Genomic DNA, 5,000 nt, shown 5'->3' with positions numbered 1-5,000 from the left:
ATTGGATGGTGTTCCGAAGTCTGTGGAAACCAGAACACTCTTTTGAGGGCTTGCGCTACAGAGTTGGTGAACATGTGATTATTGCTGACCCAGACAAGGGAGACACTGTTGCTGTACTGGAGAGTTTGTTTTCTGTCAGAATTGACAATGTGTCTGTTCTCTTCTGCAAAGGGAAACATTTTAAATATCATGGAGAAGCAGACACTGGCCACAAGCAAGCCTGCCCAACAGATAACACAGTCATATTTGAAGCTTCACTTCTCAGCAGAAAGGTAATGCTGTTTGCAAGGAATGACAGTGATGATGACCTGGAGGACGATTTGGGGGATGGTCAGTGCTTTATTCTCGTGGACTACATGCGCCGGGTGTTTCCTGTTACTGAAGGGACAGTTGTTGTTCCTTACTATCCTGTAGTCCATGACATGGTAGAAGTCAAAGGAAATGATGGGCAAGTCTGGAAAGCTTATGTACAGTCATTCAACCTAACCCGTTCAACTGTTAATGCTAGATTTTTTTGTAGAGGATGGTACACAACCTGGTAAATGGGTACCTGAAAGAAGCCCAGTGCAGGTCATTCACTTCAACAGTATCCTTGGAATTTCAAAAGGTTACTGGCAAGCAGCATATTCTTGTTGGATTGATGAAGAGGAGTAAAAATCAGTTCCAATGTTTTTAGCATGATGATAGTATTCAGAGATGTTGCCTTGATCAAGTGTAAAACAACGCCTTTCAAGGAAAGGAGTGCTGAAATTATGGATACTACCCAGAAATGTAACTATGAATATTTGTAATTGATTTGTTTTGAAAATTAAGGAGAAATTGAGCATACAGACAAATCACAACATAATTGTCTTCTTTTTTTATTGAAGTTCTTGTAGTTAAACAAAAATATTCTACCATACACTTGTAAAGAACCTTCATTGTAGGTACGGAAATGTATTTTCCTTAATTGAATCGGAAGCACGAGGCAGAATGCTTTGCGCAACGAAATTGTGACGTCATTCAAAATGGCGCCGAAAAGGTGAACCATGGAACGAAAAAACACGGGTCAGCTTTCGCTTGCGTGCACAAGGAACCTATGCGATAACAGGCAACCCAGAAGATTAGGAAGCGTTCTTCCTTCGTCGAACGCAATAAGGGGCCCCCATTAATTTCAGTCCTAATTAAAGGAGGATCCTTGTTTTTCCAGATTCCCACCCTTTTAAAGTCACATATCTTGTGACCAATTCCTTATTTCAATGTTCAGTTTGGGTAGGACCATTGATAAGAAACACAATGCATTAATGAAAGCTTGAGCTAGTGTATTTAATGCAATCTAAATAATAATATTACATGTTAAAGAATGGTAACCAACACAGCAAAATTATATAATCACACAATTCCAAACAAAGGAAGTCAGCTTATTGACTTGCCTGCTTCAACTTTTGAGGGCTTATGGTACAGAATTAAGACAGTAAACTGCTACAATTAATACAAAGTTGAAAATTTGAAGATAAGAGATGAGAATAAAGAAAAATATAAACTTGAGAATAACTAGTTGATCCAATACTTAATTCTTAGAACTAACATTATAAGAATTGTATAGTTGACAGTAAGGAGAATTACAAATTTGAACTGGGAGTTAAAGGGTCAAATTTTATTTGACCAAAAACATGAATGGCAATAGAGGAAATTAGCTAGCACAATTCATGTTTTTCTATCACATGGTAAAGTTTACAGTTTCCCTCATTTCACTGTCTCCTGTTCACTTGTTTGTTTGCATTCCTAACAATCTTAGCTATTGTTGCCAACAGATGCGAGGAGCATATACATGAAAATGTGTACAGCTAATAACACTTTAATCCCTGAGAGTGACTAGCATCTCTTTTCTCCATTCAATATCACCCCTAACAGGTTTTTCCATTGCAAGTGTTTCATATCATCAGATTCTCATATTTTTTTGTTACTAGTACATTTGAAAGCATAAGAATATTTTAATCATTAAAATAAGTTGAAATCCCCCATTTTAACCCTTTAACTCCCATAAGTGACCAAGAAAGAATTTCTCCTTACAATATCAAAACAATATCAAGCAGACAAGTGATGAGAATAAGAAAAATATCAGTGAGGGGATTATAAGATGATCCAATACTAAATCCTCCAAACTAACATCAAGAACTGTATAGGAGATAGTAAGGAGAATTACTAATGAGATCTTGGGAGTTGTTATGACGTGAACTACACACTCAGTTAAAAGCAACAACTTTATTTTATGTCCAAATAAGGAAACAGGTAACGTGACAAGTGACGCATTTATCGTAACATCTCCCTTCTTTTGGAGTAAGCTAATTTCCGAAAGAAACATATAAACATAAATAAATGTGTTCAAGTTGAACAGATTACTGAAAATAACATTTAGAAAAAGAACAAAACTAACGGAATTTAGTGCAAGACTAAAAGTTAAAAATCCTTATTCAAGTGACTGTCCGATAGTCAGTTTTTTAATATGAACACTTCGAGTTCTCTTGAGCTGAAGTCAATTTTCATATGATAAACTACATAACAAAGTCACTGAACCTCGGGGGAGGCTTTACAACTCTGGTACGAGTTTTCTTCACTGGAACAGTTTGTGGTGTCAAGATTGGCTTTGGTTCATGATTAGCTGAATTAGCATCTTGCTTTGAAGGCTGGTTAACACTCTTTGAAAGCTCGCTGTAACTGCTTGCAATTGGTTTGGCTTGTTCAGTTGGTTGTGCAGCTGGCTTTAGAAATTCCCGATTTCGACGGAATACTTGATTGTCTGAACTGGTTTTTACTATATAGGACCTGTCTGATAGTTTCTTAATACAGGTACCTGTTTTCTAGCTCTGATTCCTCTGCAGAGGTGCCACTCTTATCTCTTGCCCAACTTGTAATTCTGGTAGGGTGCGCGATGTGCGATCATGGTACCACTTGGCCTTTTGCCTTTTCAACTTCAGCTTTGCATTCACATTTTCTGGAATCTTGGGGTACAGTAGGTTAGAAGCTGTAGGTAGTAAGGTTCTGGTGCGTCTAGACATCAATCTCTGTGCAGGGCTACTTTCTAGGGATTCTGTTGGTGTGTTGCGTTGGTCCAACAGGGCTAACCATGGGTCTTTGTTGTCTTTAAGAGCTTTCCTGAATAAAGACTTGACAACTTTCACAGCAGACTCTGCCTTTCCGTTGGATCTGTGATGATGCGGGGAAGAAGATACGTGAGTAAACTCCCAATCGACTGAAAACTGATGGAACTCATGGCTTGTAAACTGAGGAGTGTTGTCTTTTGCTAGTGTATCTGGAATGCCATGTCGGCTGAATTGTTCCTTAAAGAATTCAATCACGGAACTGGAAGTGTTTTCCTCCAATTTTTGTACTTTCAAGAAATCCTAATAGAAGTCAACAAGCACAATATATTCCTTGCCATGAAGTGTGAACTGGTCAGCAGCGACTCGACTCCACGGGCGGTCAGGAAGGTCATGGCTTTGCATTGGGAGCTTCTGATTCTTAGCTTGAAATTCGTTGCAAATTGAACATTGTTTGATTTGGTCCTTCACTTCTGCATTCATACCAGGCCAGAATACAGTGTCTCTAGCTTTGCATAGGCAAGCCTCCACTCCTAAATGGCTGGAATGAATTTTGGATTTCACTTCAGGTCTCAGTAACTGGGGGATGACTACTCTCGAGCCTTTGAAAAGAACACCATTGTGTACTGACAGCTCGTCGCGGTAAGACCAATACTCCCGGATCTTGATTGGTACTTGATCTTTCTGCATTGGCCATCCGGTCAGAATGGTGGTTTTCAGTGTCTGCAAGGTGTCATCGTGACTTGTGCTACGCTGCAATTGATCCAGTCTTTTTGGCGTGACCTTCAGGGCTTGCATAGGGTCCAGGCTCTCCAGCTCTAAGGAAAATACTTGAAAAGATTCCTCTGGCCTGGAGGTTTCATGCTGTGCGGCTCTAGACAAATGGTCGGCTAAGAGCATTTGGGAACCAGGTTTGTATTTAACTGTCAGGTTGAATCGTTGTAGCCTGAGAAGCGTTCTTTGGAGACGGCATGGAGCTGATAGTAGAGACTTCTTAAATATTGACTCTAGAGGCTTGTGGTCAGTTTCGACTAAAATCTGCTCTCTGCGTGCTAGATATTGATTGAATCTTTCACAAGTGAAGACTATTCCCAGACATTCTTTCTCTATGGTTGCATATCTTTGCTCTGTTGGCGAGAGAGTTCTGGACACGTAAGCGACTGGCTGTCCATTTTGAAGAAGGACTGCGCCAAGGCCTTTATCACTGGCATCCGTCTGAATAGTTACTTCTTCTATGCTGTAGAATTTAAGCACTGGGTGTTGAATAACCAAGCATTGAATAGTGGCAAAGGCTTCATCATGCTGTTTGGCCCAGGTGAACTTGGACTGGTCAGTAGTGAGCTCTCTTAAAGGTGCTGACACATCTGAAAGCTTTGGTATAAATTTAGATAGATAGTTGACAAAACCAAGCAAGGTAAGAACTTCAGGCTTAGTCGTTGGCTTCGGCATGTTCTTGATAGCAGTAACTTTATCGGGATCCGGTTTCAGTCCATCCCTTGAAATTACATGGCCCATGAATTTAACTTCTGCTTGTCGAGGCTTGACTTTGTTCTTGTTGAGTTTCAGATGGACTTGTTTGGCTCGTTCAAGTAGGTGAACCACATTCTGATCATGATTAAGAAGTGGTTCCAAGTCGGTTTCACCATAACCAACAACAAGAATATCATCTCTGATAACTTTCACACCAGGCAGGTCTGCGAGGCATTCCTGTAGTCTGCTTTCAAAGACTTCTGGGGCTAAACTTATACTAAAGAGCATTCTTAAGTAACGGTATCTTCCTAGGGGTGCCCAGAAAGTTTTGAGTTTACTACTCTCTTGGTCAAGGCCAACTTGATAGAATCCATCTTTTGCATCGAAGGAACTGAAGATTCTAGCTTTGTTGAGCTCTGGTAACAGGCTTCCAACGTTGGCATTTGAAAT

The sequence above is a fragment of the Pocillopora verrucosa genome, chromosome 1 (assembly GCF_036669915.1).
Source record: "Pocillopora verrucosa isolate sample1 chromosome 1, ASM3666991v2, whole genome shotgun sequence".
Taxonomy (NCBI): domain Eukaryota; kingdom Metazoa; phylum Cnidaria; class Anthozoa; order Scleractinia; family Pocilloporidae; genus Pocillopora; species Pocillopora verrucosa.
The sequence above is the reverse complement of the archived record's forward strand: the minus strand, read 5'-3'. Positions refer to the sequence as shown.